Raw genomic sequence first — 20901 nt, 5'->3', positions numbered from 1 at the left:
TTAAGACAATTTTGGAAAGCTACTCATGCAACAGTAAATTACAACTAGGTCCTACTGAGCTAGTTATGCTACCAACTGCCAAGAATCTGCATTTCTGCAGTCCACGTAACACACAGAGTTTAAGGCAGACCAAAGAATCAAGCCACTGCACAGGACACCGCAGTCTTTTGTTGAGACTGGAAGACCTCATGCCACAAGATTGTTACAGTATTTTCCACTTTCATTAATAGAAAACTTATTCAAAATTACTTAAGATGAAATCAAGAAACAGTAGGCAAAGCTGGGGAAAATTTCTCTTCTGTGGAATCAGAAACAACAAAATTACCCATGTTTTCTGCTCTCTCCCTTCTCTGCTTGAACAGTAAGTTTGAATTGGCCTGTAAGAGACCTCCTGAGAAGAAAAGCCCCACTCCCAAGAATAGAACAAGACATGGATATTCATGAATTGCATCCTGTTAACTACTTTCCTTAAAACCTTTTACCCTGATCTGGGGTGTAATAGGCTTACTTTGACTTAGCCTAAGACAATCTAGGACTTTCCTCTTAGAAGGGAGTCTTCTTTCCTCTAGAACTATAAATGGCAGCAGTGAAAAATTCATCTTATTCTGTTGCTTGAAGCCCTACACCACTGTCCTGTTGAGGGTGAAAACTGAAAGTGAACCATATCTGTTCTCTGGTAATTTAGGCAGAAGGTTTACATTCACGGAGAGAATGGACAACTCCAGAAGAGGCTCTGTGGAAAAGCAAAATGCCATGCTCTTCACAAAGGGTGCATCAGAGACCAGAAGATAACTGTAATTTTGTTTTCCCTATGTTAGTTCTTCCATAGGACTGCAACAACAGTTACATGACACAAAAGGTCATGATGTGTGTGTATATGTGGAAAAAAATCTCAATAGCTCTTTTCTCAACATCACTAGCAACACTTGTGACCCTCAGGGTTTATTGAAGAAACCCTTCCAATAGGAAGGAAAGTGTGATGCTCAGAGATGTTAAGCAAAAATCAGCGTAGTACCCAGCAGATTCACCTATCCTCCCACACTGAAACTTCTGTCCCTATTGCATTTGTGTAGTGACCTCAGCTACAACTGGCCATGAACAGCTGCAGCTGAGCAGTTAGTATGACGCACTGGGACACAAAACACTTTGCAACAGAATTAGTAGCTTGGTTTGTAACAGTACTGACCAACTGACTGATCATCTTCTACATTCCCATGAATCAGAAGTGCCAAGAAGCCTTTAGACTACGCACCCGGATGGGATACCGGTAATGCTGTGCCCTAACTCTATACCAAGCTCGACACAATCAACGTCTCTCTCATGGCTACTTTCCCACATACCCTGCTCCTCTGCTGACTCTGAAAACTCCTGATACAGTCTTGGGCAATTATCCAAGCGAGAAGGGTGAAGCACCGTATCTGCCTGCATGCCCTGCTGAAACAGAGATGTCAGCCAGAGATCACAGGATGACTCAAGCTGCACAGAGACAGGGACCATTAGTCACTTCTTCCCCAACAGCACCACAAACAGGCTACATACAGGACAGGAAAAGAGAACGCAAATGTGCTTTCCCATACAGACATAGTCCTTCACTGCTAGCAGTCAAAGCAAAACCAGAGAAGGTCACACCTTAAGGGGTTACCTCGACTAACCTTACAAGCTGTCTGGAAGACACTTTCCTCCCCCCCTTCCCCCGAAATGCAAAGGCTAAGCCCTCCTTATTCCAGTGGAGACAGGAGAAAGCCCTCCCCCTCACTGGGATAAATTCTGACTTACAGACTAGGTCAGAGCCCTTAAATCCCTTGCAGAGTTGCAGAGCACAGCATTTCTCTGCTGGGCCTCAGGCCAGCAGAGCTTTCCTTTTCAGTGTTATCTGGCTGACAGTGCTCGTTTAAGTCCCTGGCAGATGGATCAGCAGCAAGGCTGTCACAGGAACACAATACACATGAGGTAGCAGCCGACTATCAGCACAGTTTGTGCATGGGCTGAAAGCAGAATGCATACACATCTCTTCTGCTGACTAGGCTTTTACAATCTGAGTATAGCTTTAAAACTGATCTGAATTCAGTGCATAACATCTCTATGCACATGAGCTTCAGCCTCTGTTCACCTTGCACCACAGTCCTAAACACATTCAGGATAAGCCTTGAAAAGCTTCATCCCAAAGTCCTTTTAGTATAGAGCAAAGCAGGGGGGGGAGGCGGCGATTAGTTGAAGGAAGAGTGGAGAGGAAGCCCATGAAAGAACTGGTGCATTAGAACGAGGGAAAGTGTGAGCGTCTAGGAGAGGGTTGCAGGAGTAGATAGCCCCAGATAGCAAATACTCTCAATGATAGCTCAAAAAGACAAAACCCCCACCCACACATGCACTGCAAAAACCTGATCCTCTGCACGTACAGAGCAGGAAGGACTTCTACAGACCAGAATGCAGACATATGGCCAGAAAAGCCCCAACAGTGATACAGCCAACAGCTGGAAGCTTTAGTCTTGCAAGGCTTCAGCCAAATCTAGACACACTGTTCCTCCTAGTACAGGCAGATTTGTATACTTGGATAGGTAGAACAGCACCAAACAGCAACAAAGCTGCATGCATTTACCTGGAGCTATACTAGCTTGGGCACTGGAAGGCGCATCTACCCAGCTGCAAAACAGAGTTGGCCAATTTCCTGATACAAGGTAAGAGCAGGTTTGTTGGCTGAAGATGAAGTCTCCCTCCCTCCCCAGCTCTGCTTGCTGAGATACTAACTCAGGATTATCTGAAACATCATAGACGAGCTGCAGAGCTCAGCCTAGTCCTCAGATAAACAGCGTTGCCCAGTCCTGGGCTGCCCAGAGGAATACTCCACATCACAGCCATGCTTCTTCCCACATCAAGCCTTCCACCAGCTACATGCAAAGCCTGCATGCAACACCCATGCTGGTTTGCACTTTGCTCACACGTCAGGGAATTGCGACACTTGGAGCCAAACTTTATAGCACTGACAGGAGTCATCTGCTTTACAGTGACAGCCAGTGCAGGACTGTTTACATGCAAACACAAGCTAGTTTCCCTCCTACAGCTCCTCCCAAGAAGCAGACTTTCTCCCACAGCAAAACATCAGGCCCATAAAAGCAAGCACTGAAATAATAAATGCTTCACCAGCACCTGTTCTTGACAGGCCCAACACCCTGCGGCACAAACAGCACAAGTTTATTTCATGCCTACCGCTGAGCATACCTTCATCTAGCCCTTGTGAGGTGGCAAATGCAATCAACAGAGCAGAGCTGAAGAGCAGTACCCAAGCCAGGCAAAGCACTGTCTCAGACCACGAGAGAGACTGTGGAGGATTTATCTCCTGATGAACTATCCCTTTTTCATTGGGACCACATGCTTTTTAGATTCAGTTCTTCTCCTTTGCCCCTTCTCAACTCAGCCTCCAGGATATGAGGGTACTATTCCCCTCCTGCTGCCCACTGTCCAGAGAAACACAACATAAACATGAAGGCTGATGTGAATGGAGAATGAATGGGAACATCCAGGTGTGAAAGGACTGAAAGGAACAAAGTGTGGGAGAAGGGCTTTAAGAATAGAAAGGGTAAGCGGCATCTAGATTAACAGGGCATTTGGATTCCAGCACATGGTGAGTTAATCCTGACAGCTCACAGAATAAGTGGGGGGTAGATGAGTGAAGCAAGTTGAGAGACTGATCCCTGTTAGCTCCTAAAGGGGTCAAAAGGTACATCCAAAACCAGCATCTCGATGCCAATCTAAGAAGAACCCAGGAGACATAAGGAGGATGCCATAGGCATCCTCCCTGTCTTCCACCTCCATCATTGCAAGGAATCCTGACTAGATCACATGGATACACACATCTTGGTGCTCGTGGGCATGAGAGTGCAAGTGAGATCAGGTTTATTTTAAATTGAAATCACATTTTCCCCTCTTGTAAGACCTCTGTCCTGGTTTCAGCAGGGATAGAGTTAATTTCCTTCCTAGTAGCTGGTACAGTGCTGTGTTTTGGATTTAGGAGGAGAACAATGTTGATAACTCACCAGCGTTGTAGTTGTTGCTAGGTAGTGCTTACACTAGCCAAGGACTTTTCAGCTTCCCATGCCCTACCGACTGAGAAGGCTGGAGGTGCACAAGAAGCTGGGAGGGGGCACAGCCAAACTGGCCAAAGGGACATTCCATACCATGGGACGTCATGCTCAGTACATAAACTGGGAAAAGCTGGCCGGGAGGGCCGCTGCTCGGGGACTGGCTGGGCATCGGTCGGCGGGTGGTGAGCAATTGCACTGTGCATCACTTGCTTTGTATATTATTATTATTACATTATTATCATTTTATTTCAATTATTACACTGTTTTTATCTCAGCCCACGAGTTTTTCTCACTTGTGCTCTTCCAAGTCTCTCCCCCATCCCACTGGGGGGGGGGGGAGGGGGGGAGTGAGCAAGTGGCTGTGTGGTGCTCAGTTGCCGACTGAGGTTAAACCACAACAACCTCACATTGTTGCAACACTATTTTCCGCATTAACTGAAGAAAAAACACAAGGCGTAGGCAAAATGCGTGTAGACTTAATTGCTGGACAACACAAAAGGGAAACACGTATGCTAGGCTTTATGCTATGGCTGGTTTAGGAGATTCAAGAAAAACAAGCTAACCAACTAACCAGTCTTATCCTAATGGCTGTTATTTCCAAATAAGAATGGAGCTGATGGGCAGAGGGCTGCATTACTTACAAAAAAATATATTGTGGGCTAATTTTGCAATTAATCACCACATCAAATAGCAGCTGGATCTATTTAAATTGGAACCACTTAAATAAAGAGTTGGCAGTCAAGTCAGATGTGCACATCCTGAGAGGCAGAGGGCTGCATTTTGGAAATTATCTAGTATATCTGAAAAGGCTCAACTAAGTTTATGTTCACACAAAAAAAAGTAAAGACTCAGATAATTTATCACCAAGATGGACAGAGTGAGTAACCTCTTTAAAGGTTCTTAGAAGATGTTTCTGAAGGAGCTGATCCAAGAGAAGGACTTGCTCATTAGACTGCTAAAGCAGTTTCAGACATGCAAACCTGTCCGACTGAAACATATTCTAGCAAATACTCTAGTAAATACCGTTCTATGCAGACATATAAGTAAGTGTAAAATCTTCACTTCATATAAAGTAAATGGAGAGAAAGGGCATCCTCTTTGTGTCTTCAATGGCATGCCCTCCTCCAGGTCACAACACAGAGGAGCATATTCTCAGAAGCAGAGAGTTGAAACAAAAAGGCACACCACCAACAGGCTTCACAAATACTGAAGCAGGGAATGCAATGAGTTTACATCAACAAAAGATGAGACTTGCAGGTATATTTAGCTTCTGCTACGGAGGATGTGACTAAACGTGATGCTATATGACAAGAAGGGGGTAGAACTTAATCTCTTAATTTGTGTATTTTCTAATGAGGGAGTAGAGCATAATTATTTAATCATTTATAGGAACACTGGACACATGAAGTTGAAGAAGATTTAAGACTGAATATAAAATTATAGCAGAAATTAATTCCCCAGTCCACTACTGGACATTCAAAGTGCAAAACTGGAAAATAGTGCATAAATTTTGTAGCCCCAACCCTGATGGGGACAAAATACAGGAACATTGCCAAGCAGGTCAACCAAGTGTAGAGGATTGCAAGTTAAGACAACAAAAGCATTGTGATTTTCGCTGATTCAGATTATTTTCTGATGGGAATATTATATTGCATGTTTGGAGTGGAGGTCAGATGGCAGAAAGCTAATTTTAAATATGATTAAAAGAAACTTCTAATTGGGTGAATCTCACAGGGAATCAACTGTGAATCAGGTACACAAAACCTCAAAGGAAGAAGAATCAGGAAATGAATGGAGAAATAAGGCAGGTTTAGCTGCTAAAGCAGCAGCCAGCCTGGGGCACATGGAGCAACTAGCAATGGCTGTTATTTTGGCACAACAGAAACAACAGGACCAAGGCAGACAGGAAAAGGAGGAATTGACAAACTGATGTCATAACATTTTACATGATAACTGGAAAAAGACAAGTTAAGTAGTAGTGTGGAACAGCATAGATAGAAACAGGTGCCAAGAGACTGGATCCAAAATTGAAATGTACAGAAGAGGCAAGACAAAGACAAGTCACCTCCCCGTGCCACCCCAGCAGGCTGTCAGACTGTGTGCACACTTACGAGTACATTTTATACATAAGTGGACAAAAACAGCCCACAGCAATGAATATTGTCTGGTAGTGATTCCTTTTTCAGAGGGGTTACAGAGCCTTCCAGTATTCATATGTGAGAAGTAGGAGACTGTTATGTGTTTGAAATTGACACCCAAAAACCCCACAGTCTACAGGCTAAATGGGAAGGCCCTTTTGTAAATATAAACGGATGAGCCTCCCACATTTAATACAAATAACCCTCCTTATAAACAAATGCCACAGGTGAAGGAAGACACAAGAAAGAAACTGGCACAGGACTATCAGCAGGGAGGTAAAAACATGTAGGGAGGGGGGAGGGAAAGGGGGGAAAAAAAAGAAAGATCCAATTTGAAAGCTTCACCAATCAAGGGAAGCTCGCTCTCTCAGTGGGGATGGATATGCCTCTTACTGTTAATGGCAACTGCAAAATAATGAATGTTTCTGCCTCCACTGCTTTAAGGATTATAGGAGGTGACTGCAAAGCATCTGTACTATTGCTTACACCTCAAGATACAGAGAATAACACTGTGCCGCTGACTAAGGTTTCCAAGTCCAAAGGAATATACTCTCTGTGGACTAAACATGATACTAACTTGATTTGGACAGGTTATTCTGATTTTTGGACAGGTTATTCTGATTCTCAGTGGTTGAAAATTAGCAGAACAAAGAGTAATTATAACAGAGCATGGACATCCAGACAGACTAAGAAATTTTAGGTTAATCTGAGTGTAAAATCCCAAGACAGAGTGGAAACTGAAACCAGGGAAGAGACATGTCTAGCTCACAGTATCCTCTAATTTAAAAGAAAAGTCCCCTAATGAAAAATCAAACCTACAGATTCAGCAACAGAGAATACCATTCAGTGCCAATAATTTACTATCCACAAGCTAACATCAAACAGCAAAACTGTGTGTTATGCTAGAAAAGCAACAAATATTACAAAGGACAAGAAGTTAATCCTGGGGGCTCACAGAGTAAACAGTGGGGGCCAGGAAGGGGGTAAAGATTGAGAAACCGAACCTTGTCAGCTCCTAAAGGGGTCAAAAGGCATCTCTAAAACCTGCACATCACCACCAATCTAAGAATAACTACGGAGACACAAGCAGGATGCCCTAAGGCACTGTCGCTGTCCTCAGCGTCATTGCAGGAAATCCCAAACAGACCACATGGATATATACACACACATCATAGATGTGGGTAGAAGGGTGTAAGCAATTCAAGTCAAGCTTGTTTTAAAATAAAATCACCTTCCCCTCCTATAAGAACTCACACCATGGTTTGCTATATTGCCACAACATTATTACCTGCAACTGTTTCTAAACAACACTGTTTCTAAACAACACAGCCTATGTGTGTGATCTTCCCTCTCCCACCAGCCAAAGACTGCAGGAGTATGCAACAGGAACCTTTGTCACCTCCCACCTGGCCTCACAAAGCTACAGAGATGAGAGGGGCAGTTCAGTACATGGCTCACAGTAGCTTGTTTCAAAAACTGTCTGCAAACCCAGCCAGACAGCTCTGCCCTGCTACAGTTACACTTGGCTCACATCAAAGCAGTTTTTCTAACCTAAACTGCTGCAGCCATCCTTTTTAATCAAAACTGAGACTGAAGCACACAACAGCAGCACTGCATAACAATACCAGGATGCCCAAAACACTCTGTCCAAGCCCAACCTGCTGCTAAAAAGAAAATGGAATTATGCTGCGAGACACACTTATTTCTCTTTGTTCCTCTACAACCATTGATATCAGTAAGAGGCTATTCAGGGAAAGGAGACTCATACACCAGATCTTATCTTTCCAGTTTATTTCAAAAGTTTTATCTGTCCATTTTTCCAGGGCTTTCCAGCAAGGACTCAATACAATATCCCTAATGGGAAGGCTCCGTTTCCCATAGAACTGTCACTCAGTGTTAGGAAAGAGTTTAAATAGGGTGGTTTGAGAAGAGATCTCTTTGCTCAAAAAGGTACTTAAATGCAGTAATTTTCTGCAAGGAAAATGCCATAATATGGTTTTATGTAACAGTCCCTGCTGAACTGACTTACCAGCAAATAAAGGCTACAGTGTTTTGATAAGAATCCATGTGGTGTTGGTTTGCAGAATAGGAGCAAAATTAGTTGCACACGGAAAGCTAATAGGAGGTTTGTTCCCAAAATACTCACAAATGGACATTTACCTAGCTGAGAATTATATGCTAAGTTCTGGAAAGGTTAGGCACATTTAGGGAGTTCATAAGCTCTCTGCAGCTTGTCTCCTGCAGGCTGCTATAGCAGAGAGAAGCTGAGAGCGTGCAGCTGCTGACGTCAATAGGGTAAGTAATACCATGTACTGAAATCACCTGGGTATGCATTACCCTTTCCACCGAGCCTGCTCAGTATGCTGTGCTGCAAAGTAGCCTGAGAAGCCCAGGTGTCTGCTTGCATGGAAAATACTACATCAGATCAAGTAAATATTCTCCAGGACCACCCCACCCCTCCCACCCCCCCCAACAAAAAATAAATACATTGAGCTTCTCAGGGCTCAGGGTTATCTCTTTCTTTGAAAGCACAGTATACAGCACCATTGCTTAGTTCATGCACCAAGAGCCGGTTACTGTGATACACAGATGCCAAATAGCAAAACCTCTCAGAAGAGAGCAAAGGCAACCTTTCCCTATTCCAGAACAGGCTGTTCTGTTTGCAATTGACAGCTTACATCTTAGTCACTTGGACAGGCCACTTCGCTGCTGGTCTGGGGAATCAGGAGCTTACATGTCCACAAAGGCAGCAGAGCTGCTTTTCATGGCTCTGCAAGACTTAGGGTCCTCTCCTTCAACAAGCCAGCCCACCAAGTCTGGTCTGCATGAGGGACTCACAGCAACCAAAGGGAACTGCACAGCAGTGCTGGCCAGCAAATACTGCCAGGGTCTCAGACCACAGCACCCAGAAAATAGTAGGTACAGTAACAGCAAATACTGCAGGCAAATAACTCTTTAAATAAAGGCAGAATCCCCCCCACCTCCACTCAGAAAAACAGTGCCAAAGCTGAAAAGCAAGTACACAGCATCTCCCAAACCCCAGCCCAGCACCCTAGCCACTAGGCCACACTGTTTCTCCAGCAAGCTGGGTCTGCTGCCTTCAGAGCAGGCAGAAAAGGAGCTAAAGACAGTGGTCCTGCCTGTCAAGTGTTCAGGCATGCACTCCCACCCCAGGTTCCCAGCCTTGCAGACTGTAAGCTCTGAGTGTATCAGTCTGGGTGGGAAGAACTGAAGAGGGGAACAACAACTGGAACCACCATGCAGAAAACCTGGCTTTAACCTCCTTCCCTGGATATACTTGCTATGAGCAAAAGCAGGAGGACATTATTATTAATGCAGCAAATTAGTGGTTGAGTCCTGTTAGCACTGCTCACGTCACTGCAGCTGCATTAAAGGCTGTTAGAGAGATGTATAAATTATTCACACTAATCAGGGTGCTGACAGCAAGATCTGGGGGCACAGCCAGGGCAGTGGCTGCGGCTTCCTGCTTGCAGTACCTTGTCATGACTGGAGGCCAGCTGCTCTCCTTTCTTGACAAGCATTTCCTTGGAGCGGTTGCCATGTCAACACATCTGTCTAGGCCATCCTACTTGTCAAAAGTTTAAGGTAATTTAGCACAGAAAGCCAAGGAAGGTTCTGAAATGCTTTAACCCTTTTCATGCACTCAGCAAGCTCTTCCCCAGGAAGATGGCTGGAGCGGCAGCAAGCCAGAGAGAATTTGCAGAGCTGCTGATGGGAATAGAAATAGCTGCCAGATTTCCCCTGCCAAGGGATCCACCAACTCCTCTGGATGCAGTAAGGGCCAAAAAAAAAAAAAAAAACCAAAACAAAAAAAAACCAAGCCCCCCCAAAAAACCCTTCCAAAAAACAAAAAACCAAAACAAAAAACACCATACCACCACCAAACAACAAAACTTGTGCCCAGCAGCAAATGGTTCCCGCTCAACATAAGCAGCAGGCTCACAGAGGGGCACCTCTGCACATACTACTCTAAACCTTAGAAAAACATGCCCATAGCCAGCACACCTGCACACAGACGTCACCACAGTAAGGCTTATTGCTACAAGGCACATCAACTCAGGATTCACCATTTCTAGCCACAAGGTAAATCACCCTTTTCCAACAGACACAGCAGAGCACTGAGGGTCTCTGTGAGCACCCCCCCAGCTGCAAGATGATGCTGCGGTATCCAGACCCTCACACTCTGCTCTGACAGAGCCAAGCCAATCCAATGACCTGCATGTCTCCAGACAAGCCTGGCTCAAGGACTGGGTTAGGGCAAGTCAAACCAAACACTGGCTGTGCGCTCCTGAACCAAGCACACATGCACATGGGACTCTGCTCCTCCTGTTTGACAGATTGCACTACGCTGAAGGAGCAGCTATACCCAGCACTGAAGTGTTGAGGCTCCTACCAAGCTGAACAGGACAGGAGAAGTTAACCCTGTATGTTTACAGCATCGTCTGTGAAAAGAAAAGTCAAAACACACTTACTGTTTCCCCAGAAAGCCTCTAACAAGAGTGAGAGCAAGCAAAATCCAACCAAGGCATCATGAAGCCAGGCGGCTATTTTTCCCCTTAATACGTCGGGTTGCCACATATCACTCTGATGCCAAGGTCCAGTTAAATAAGCAAGACCCTGACCTCCTCCTAGAACCACATGGCTTTAACTTTTAGCCTTTCTAGTTTAACCCAGGCCCTTAACCTCTAGCTCCAAAGACACTCTTGTGACCCCAAGCACTTCACCTTGTTTTATTAATGTTTATTTAAAGTAATCACATATTTGAAGGGAGACCAGAGCTCTGATTCAGTACTGCCAGTCTAAAAAGATTAGATGTTTCTCAGTTCCCCAGAACGATTTAGCCTAAATATTGATGAATGACAATTAACTGGTGCATTTAATGCTCCAAAGAGCAAGACTGACTTGGAAAGCAGACACTTTGAGTACCATTCACTTCATTTCAGCAGAAGCAGTTACAATGACAACAGGAATTTTGGGTAAGGCTTTCCAAAAATCACCATCAGGAAAGCTCACAAAACCTACTTCAAAGAGTCTACAGACAGTCTGCTCCCTGAGCAAGCATTTCTTGAGCTCCTAGAAGCCCTTAAAAATCCCTTCTGACCTGCTCAGATGACATGATTTGATCAAGATAAACATACACAAACACAGCAACAGCAAAAAAACAAGGGTTCATGAGCAGCTCATACATATATTACCCTTGACTCAGAACTGGAAGCTCAGTAAAAAGTACAAAGTGCAAGAAATAAAGCAAAAATGCATGGGTATTTTGAACATGTTGCGTAGAGTCCTGGCATGACATTTCCAGATTTTTGTCCTTCCCTGGGGTATTTGTCCCAGAATACCAGTCTTTAAAAGGGCTGATTTTTATATCAACAGTTCTTAGAAGCCACAATGGCAATTTTTTTTTTTCTTCTCCAAAATAATTAATTGTAAACTGCCTAAAAATAAGCCTGGAAAAACTCAGAGGGGAAAGCAACGTCAGCTTCTGGCAGCTTTATTACAGCACTTTGTACTGTGTGGCCTGCGTTGTTCCTAGTTGGGTCACTGGGGGATGGGGGAAACCTACTTTACAGGCCAAAAGACCTCCTATAGTCACTGAGCAGCTCAGAGACATTCAGTTATAAAGCAACAAAGGGAAACAGCTACACATTTCACCTGGTAACCACAGAGACCTATACTTAGTGGCTACTTTTCCACAGCAACCCTCACATCTGAAATCAAGTCAGCTACATAAACAAGGGCATCCTACTTTCCCTGAAGAGAGAGCAATGCCAATTGGTACCTCACTGTATGTCTCCAGAAACCACCTCCTAGGAAAAACTAGAAGCCACTCATGGCAAGGACTCTACAAGTCTGTACAGTGCCCAACAAAGACATGTTACAAACGGGATACAGAAACACAGCACCAGCATCACAGGTTGTGGTTATAGGGAGTCACTGGTGTTGTGGAGCCACTATTCTTTTTGCAAGCACGGCCACATCTCACACAGCACATGCTCCACACAGGCTCAGAATAAACAAGGCTCCCTGCAGCCAGAGGTGCAGCTCTCACTGTCCTGCCAACACACCAGCCCTCAATCCTGTCAGGCACTGACCTGCTTCAATCACGAAAGCACCTTTCTGTGCCTTTGGAGCCCTCAGCCACACTTCAGCTACCCTCCCCACCCCCAGCCAGAGAGCTTCCTCCTCCCAACACACCTCCACCCCACAGTCAAACCCCCCTCACTCCTCCAGTCTTACCTCCAGCTATCAGCAAACCCATGCAGTATACAACCTCCACATGCTCTGCCTACATCCAACTCAACCAGGGAGAAACTTCTTGAGTGCTCTCAGTGCCACCCAGGTGGTGGCAATCAGGGCTCGTTAGCAGCAGCCAGGCTGGCACAGGTCCTCCAGAAGCACAGAATGAAGGCTGAGGGCTGTGCTGCCCACCTGCCCAGAAGAGCAGGGTGCCATGCTTTGGAGGCTGTGCATGGTCTGGCTGCTGCACACCTGCAACAATTTACATGTCCTAGTGGTGTCCTTGGTGCAAAAGCCACTGGGTCAAGGCCAACGTGATCCAAACATCAGTTTTTAGCAAGCATAAAGGAGAGCTCCAGGAAGAGACAATGTAACGCACGTAAAAAACTCTTATTACCAAATGCACTAGTCTGTGGAAAGCATTCCTCAGAGTGTGATGCTGGCATCTAGGGTTTGGTTCATAAAATAGAAAAAAGTCAGGATGTTGCCCTCACAGGCACTGTTCCTATGCAAAGGCCTTCCCATAACCCCAGGACCCCAGGATCTGGGTCACGCTGAGTTTCACACAATAGCACAGAACACACTCCTCTAGCTCTCTAGAAACAGAGCGTTTTTTCTGAAGACAGCATGTGAGGGGTTAATGGGCTAGCACACCAATTCAGGCTGTATCTAAACACAAAGAAAAATGGCCAAAACGTTTCTTAAGAGAGGCAGCTGACGGCCAGTAGCATCTGATCTCCTGCTGCCAACACGCAGTTCAAGCACTCAGGGTGTTTGGAGCCAGGATCAGCTGCTGCATTTGGTTTTCAGTAGTGCTCTTCTCCCTGTTTTTGAAGTAGGTCTCAGTCACAAGGCAGGCGAGGCTAAAAGGTTTGCTGGGAGGGATTCGTTCTGTCAGAGGGGATTTTGGAGACACTACTACCAAGTCTGCAGTCTCAAAGGACAGAAATTCTCAGTATTTTTTTTTTTTAACAGAAAGTAACACTCCCTATTTTATAACAAAAGAAAATATAAAAAACCACCAGTTCTGAATCGTTTTAAAAATATAACTGGCAACAATCTGACTTTTCTAACCAGATTGTGAGGATAAGGCCTTAGTCGTTACTGACAAGCTTAGCTCCAGGCACCAAGGGTATTTCCAAGGTCATGCAAAAATACCCAACAAGTGAGATGGTAGGTAAATTTAGCAGAGTGTCACATATCCCCACTGCTGCATAGCACTTTAATCTGGCTTAGCTACACATTTCTGAAGGTCTCCCTGGAGAATGTCCACCAATCCCCCCATTTATTCACGAAGTGCGGCGAATGTTAGACGAAGGCAGGGAGAACTACGTGCTTTGCCATACTGGCTCTGAAACAATGATACAGTTCTGTGGGCCTGCAGCTGAGGCCCACAGAATGATGGATGAACTTGTCAGTTCCCAACAGAAAGAAACTGCTGCTAGCTGAAGGGCAAATCGCTTTCTAGGGATTTCTGGAAAGCTGCAGTACCCAATGCTGAATGGTTCACTTGGGAATTATCCTGTAACTCCAACTTTTCATGGGTGTACAGACGATACCTTTAGCTTGCTGTACAACTGTTCCCTCTCTGCAGTGGTCTAAAAGCATTGACCTGCCTGCAGGGGAGTTGCTGAAGTCAATATAGTCATGCCTGAAAGACTGTTCCTTAGAGAACACAGACAGGAACAAAGCACCAGTTGGAACAGAGAAGAGCAACCCAAAAGGATAAACCCCATAAAACAGGTTTTCCAGCTCTGGAAAGCAAGTTCCCTGCCTGCTCTTCCCATAGGCAAAGAGAAGCTTAAAATTTCTCAGCCTTGATTAATTTCATTTTAAAATGCTGTTTGTAAGAAGTGTCCACTCTCATCACACAATCTGCTTTAACAGCAGATCCTTCACCAAGCACTTGCTCTGTGAATGATGTTATTGCCCAATAGCAGTCAACTACATGTGACAAGGTAGCCTCTAAAATAAACATGCCTGGTTTCCCTTTTCATCCTGAATGACTTGTATCTGTTGTACCTTCCAGGAAACAAATCAGGTAGCGGCTATTAAGAATATTCATCTAAATCAAGTGATCAGAGCAGCTTAAATACACTCCTTTAGAGGCAGAACAAAAGCTCAAGTCCTCAGCTCTGGCTCCACTGAAGTCAGGCAAAAGTTCTAATTTCACTTCAGTGTTCAAGGATTTCATGCTTTGTCTTTAGGGAAGTGCAGACTTCGGAAGGGGGGCCGTTTCGAGGGCACTTGCCATTTTGTCCCATTTCCAGAAAGGAAGGAGCATAAAAACATTTTGTCTTTACTGTTGCTCAGTAAACCAAAGGCAAGAACAAGAGAACTGAAGCAAAATGAGCACAGGGGTGTTCACAGCTTTCACTGAGTAAGGTAGCTGTCTCAGAGACAGGTGAAGGGTCCCATAGCAGGGATTCAGGTAAACATTTCCCTTCTCACACACGGTAGGTTGTGGGATGCAAGGGTAGTTTTCTGAGGCACCTTTCATACAAAACCAAAGAGCTTCCATGAAAAATGTGAAATTCCACCAAAATCAAAGCACTTGAACTGAGCAGTCATCTGGCCTACCACAGCTGAAGCGCAGTGCTGTCATGACCATGGTTATGAACAGAAGGCAGCTTTCCAAGTCCTGCCACCACTACTCCTTTGGAGGGACCTCAGTCATGGCTCCTCCCCGCCCTCACAATTAGTCTCCTTCCTGCTCTTTTGCTGCCTTTTCTGTTTAGGCAATGCTGCTTGCATGGGGGGCTGTCTTTCATTGACGTTACTTTCTAGTTCAAAGAAGTGTCTTTCAAAGCAGGTAGAAATCCTAGTGGAGATAGAGCTGCTGTCCCTTCTACATGTGTAAGCAGGTCAAGATAAACACGTAGGTAAGAGGTTTACATCAGCCTGCTGGTGTGTGCAAGACCTGCAGAAACGTTTTCCAGGCTAAGACTTTCCCAAATAGTTTTCCCTGCGAGAATGCAAGACTTGAGTATCTGCCCAACAAAACTTCCTCATGTCTCCTTAATAATAATAAAATAATCACCTTTTACATTTCTCTCACCAGTAAGAAATTAAGCATCTCCTGGAACACCCTTAGAGATAAATCTAAGAGAGGCTGCATGGGAGCAAACGGAAAACCTTCAGGGAGCTCTGGGTCTGGCCCATTGTTAACAGGGCACCACGGAAACCATGTTTTGGCTGGTTCAGTCTGGTTCTTCATGCCATTAGATTCCCCAGGAACAAGCTCATGGTTTCTTACAAACTCATGCATCAACGTTTAAATCAAACTTTGGCAGCTGCTTTGCAAGGGAAGGGGGAAAAGATGCAAGTCATACACTCTCCCTTGCTTGCTTACTTGCCTAACCCTTCAGAATGTAATTTTTTACTACAAAAAGCCGAACTTTTACAAGCCAGGAGAACATCTGATGGGGCCCAGCAACACATTTTCTGTGTTATTTTGTGGATTGTGAGTACTGAACATATCAGCATTACTTAAAACAGGGAGTCCGTTTGCTCAGCCTTTCTCCTTGGTTACTTTCCTGATCAAAAAGGCTGCTGTTTGATACTAGTTAGTGCTACAGTAAAACAACAACAAAACTCCAACAACAATAACAACCATAATCTCTGCTGAACTCAGGAGCTGGTCCCAAGCCAAATGCATTATTATAAAGGGCTCTCAAGAAGCTTTTCAGGTGGTCTTTGGGAGCCCAGCAGTTCAAGAAATACCTTTCTTGTAGGGAGAAGTTGTTCTGTCCCTGGAGACCCTGTGCTGAAACCCAGGGCACGTTTCCAGTTGCAGGGAGGTGAAAGCCAGTTTTCTCCAACCTATTTAGTAGTACAGGCTTTCCTGTTTCCCAGTATAGGAGTGTCAGAGTTGAAGCCTTCACCTGATGAACTTCCCATCTGGGGATCTCACGGTCTTAGGACCTGACGTCTGACAATGCAGCATTGTACTAGCAAATTACAGCTGGCAAGGGGACATACCTGCAGCAGCCTGGGGCCCAGCAGCTCTGCTGCAATGTTACAGCTGCATGTTTATGCCATAGGACCACTCAGCTGCCCCACCAAAGCCTCTGCTGTGCCAGATGCTGTGCAAAAGAAGTGTTACAGGGGTGTCCTTAAAAGGGGCATGGGAGCTCAGTTTTCCTGCAGCTCCTGTCCCTTCAGAAGGTGTGGTGCTCTGTCATTCGCAAATCATTGATGCTGGCACACAGGCAAATACATGTGTCTTCCTTATATATTTTTGCATCTAGGAAATAGATTGCAGCATTTAGGATTGTCTCCTTCCAAAAAGACTTTAGAGATGCCACCTTTTAGAGACAATCAGCAATACGAAAACATGGAGAAAACTGAAGCCTCATATGGGGACCCAGCAGCCCAAAGAAAGTAGGGAGCAGTATTCCGGAGCAGCCAGGAATCTTTCCTGTAGTCCTGCTTCCTTGACTACAGCAACCACTTAAATACTGCCTGTCTTCCCCCAGTGGTACTTAACCATCTGCAGTCAGTAAGTCATCTTCCATGCAAGCAGTGTTCAAACCCCTTGCTGCCATGCTTTTGTAAGGCAGGATGTTGCATTCAACAGGACATAGCATGGCCTCATCCAAGAAAGCTCCAGGCTGTGACTAAGGCTGTGTCCAGCATGAAATAGAATCATAGAATCGTTTAGGTTGGAAAAGACCTTTAAGATCATCCAGTCCAACCATTAACCTAGCACTGCCAAGTCCACCACTAAACCATGGCCCTAAGTGCTACATCTACACGTCTTTTAAATACCTCCAGGGATGGTGACTCCACCACTTCCCTGGACAGCCTGTTCCAACGCTTGACAACCCTTTCAGTGAAGAAATTTTCCCTAATATCCAATCTAAAGCTCCCCTGGCACAACTTAAGGCCATTTCCACTTGTCCTGTCACTTGTTACTTGAGAGAAGGGACCAACACCCACCTCACTACAGCCTCCTTTTAGGTAGTTGTAGAGAGCAGTAAGGTCTCCCCTGAGCTTCCTTTTCTCCAGGCTAAACAACCCCAGTTCCCTCAGCTGTTCCTCATAAGACTTGTGCTCTAGACCCTTCACCAGCTTTGTTGTCCCTCTTTGGACACGCTCCAAGTCAAGTCCTCCAGAATTATATAGCAACTTTTGTCATCTATAATTAAATATTAATAAATATTATAATAGAGTTTTTAATTATAGCATCTATACATACTTAAATCCACTATTATTTATATCTACTCATAATTGCTCATTAATCACACACCAAGTCAACCTAGAATCACCTGAAAAATTCCATTTAAGCTTTGTAAATTATCATCGGTCAAAGGAATGTAACCATCCAAAAGTCTTCCTTCAAGAAAAACGTGCCACAGCATTTCTTATTACCTAACACTATACACCTGTAAGAGCTGGAGAATCCATTTCCCTCCAACCAAACTAATCTGCCCCATGTTGCCAGGGAAGCTGGAGGGAAGCAGGCGTTGGAGGCTGATTTTCTAGCTTGTGAAATTGCTCCCAGTGCTGTGTATGCAAGCTCTCTGGAATAAAGCAGTCAAAGCAACAGAAGTTGTGCAAGAGAACTGTGTACTCCACAGCTGCATGAACAATGCCTATTTCACTTTGCCCCACAGCTGCTGCAAATGGTCCTCATCATGTTCTTAAAACTCAGTCTAATTGGGGCTTTAATACTCTGATAGGTTTAGGGAAATGTATTCCCAGTTACACTACTGAAAGACAAAACCACGGCAACCTGTCTTTGGGGTTGGATGAGTTTTAATCCCCTCCCTCTCCTGCAAGGTTATAAATAGTACCTGAAAAGGTTCCATGATTTTCCACACAGTTTCTAGGACTCTCTTCAAGGTTTCCTAGGATTTATTCTCCCCACTCTCCAACCTGTGTGGCTTGTACTTTTGACTCCATCAGTGGGGGGTAAGAATTTATGAAACTGTGGTTTTGAATAAATTTCTCAAAATAGTTAAAAGTGCAAAGGACAGAAGGGAAGAACAGAAGCCTACCAAACTAAAATTGGTATGAATTGAGCAAATAATTACCAACCGGAGAGATTAATCCAGCTGGTACCAAAAGGTACCAGCAAGTAAACACCTTTTTTATGAATAATTTCTACTTTCGCAGTTCTGAGGCAGGGCCATCCCAGAACTGTTAGCCACACACAGACACAGAACTAAGGCAGAGTTGTCCTGAGCTCACTCTCTGAGGCCAGAGACTGCAGTTGGGGACAGCAATGAGACTGGCCAAAGGACAAAGAGCTCTGCTTGTTAGCACAACAACACTTCACAGGTTTTTTGACCTTACGGCATACTGGAGTTTGGAGGACAGAATGGGAGGTGACTGATGCACTGAAGTGACTTTGTGAAGGACTTTCTGGGGCGTCCATTGGAGCTGCAATGATCAGGGAGGCAGAAATGTCTCAGGTCAGGTTTTCATACTCAATCACAAGGAAGAATGCCATTGCTACTGTACATCCAGACAGATGGGAGGTGATGGTGTGGATTTACAGTTACAACCAGTATCATAGGAGGAAAGTTGTATCTTAAACTCTGGACCTGAGTGAGTTTAGTGCCCTTAATCACAAGCCAGGGGCTTATATCTAGCCACCAACACAAACATAATGCACACCAGTAAAACATGGTTTCAAGAACTGTCCAGGGCAGGCTCTTCCTCTCTCACTAAGACTCTTTCCAGTCTTGTCTACCTGGACTTTTAAACAGAGATAAACTAGTGCAAATCACCCTTCAAACCAATGTGGAGCTCTCCTGCACACAAGAGCTTTAAATCTTCTCCATCAAGCTAACTACCCCAGTGGTTATAAATCTCAGGAGAGACAAGCACTTGGAAACAGGCTCACTCAGAGAGGAGTTCCAAAGCATGAGGGACCAGTGGGGGGTATTTTTTTTTGGCTTCAGCTCCAAGGGCATAAAGATAGATTTCACTTGGCTAAGTTGCAAAATGCAATTAAGGACCATGCTGCCTTCCCCTACTAGTGGAGAAGAAAAGTTTCTTACTGGAGCCAAATAACTTTGACAAACTAAATAATTTGCACAGTGAAGATGATCAAGCTTCTTGTAGTGAACCACAAAGGCAACAGCAAGTGCACTGAAAGGTAGGGCAGCAAATGTAATTCCTCTCTTAAAAAAATGCTTGGGGATTATAGGAAATTGCAGTAATAAGGAAATTAAGTGTCACAATAATTGAAAATAAAGAGAGAGGACTGCTAGACCAAGGACTTGCAGTGGCAAAGCTCCAGCTAAGGTTACACACAAGCTATATCCAAGTGGTGCACACACAAAAAATCCATTAAGACAGGGTTTTGGCCAAAGTTGTCTATCAGGACTCCCAAAAAAGCTATTGCTATAGAGCATCCTTGTTACCTTTACACTGCAAGTAAGTAATGCAAGTGTGGACTGTCATCACCAGAGCCCAACTTAGCATGGTTACAGTACACATGCAGGAGACTTGATGGCATAGAAAATGCAGCCAGAAGTGACCCCTCCAGTGCATGTGCTGGGCTGGCTATTCCAGAACTGTCCTAACCACTCTGTCTCAGCAAACTACAGGTGCAACACTTTGCTAATTTGATATATGTTTTCTGTATGGGAGCTGGCTTACATACCAACTGCCAGAAACATGGTATCAGAGTGGAAATCTGTCTGCACTGATCTGTTCAGACATGCTCAAAGGAGTTTTTCTTAATTTAGGGCATCTCTGCTCCCTTTCTACACCAGGAAGACTCATGGTTATCTGAAAGTCCAAAGACTCCTTCTGTCCAAAGCTCTCCTTTCTGTAGAGGAGTATTAACACACAAACAGCTTTAATAAATGTCATTTAAAAACGTGTGCGCCCTGGGATTTTGAAGAGGAATACCCCAGTATCCTGCCAAGAACAGGTCAGTGTGGGATCTGTGGCACAGAGCTTTAGGTTGAGATTTATCACCATATGCAAGTTGTACATCCTTTCAATGCCATGTATCCTGCCATCTAGCAAATAGAAAATCATGCTAGGACTACAGACCAAAACCATGCTATAATTCCTAGGGCAAGGGGGAGATGGAAGAGGAGTGCCAGCTTAATGAGGAGTGCCAGCTTAATTTCTACCAGCTCAAGGTGGAACTATCTTCATAACTCTTGCCTCGTCTGAACTGAACTCAGCAAAAGGCCAGAGGTACAAGCCACCCGCACTCCAGCATCACTGTACTGAAGGATAGAGGAGACAAGGCTTTCCTGATGCCCCTGACACAGGCTGACCCCTCATTCTCGCCAGGGTGATAGTGTCTCACTTTTTATTATGTGTTCAGTCATAATTTCAGGGTGCTGCCTTGGAGGTGCAGGGGAACACTAGGGTGCAGCCCCAGGATGCAGTGATACAGCACAAAAAGGCAGACAGGAAATAGGGGAGGTGGGAATTGCCAAAACCAGACC

This window comes from Aptenodytes patagonicus, chromosome 23 (assembly GCF_965638725.1).
Source record: "Aptenodytes patagonicus chromosome 23, bAptPat1.pri.cur, whole genome shotgun sequence".
Taxonomy (NCBI): domain Eukaryota; kingdom Metazoa; phylum Chordata; class Aves; order Sphenisciformes; family Spheniscidae; genus Aptenodytes; species Aptenodytes patagonicus.
The sequence above is the reverse complement of the archived record's forward strand: the minus strand, read 5'-3'. Positions refer to the sequence as shown.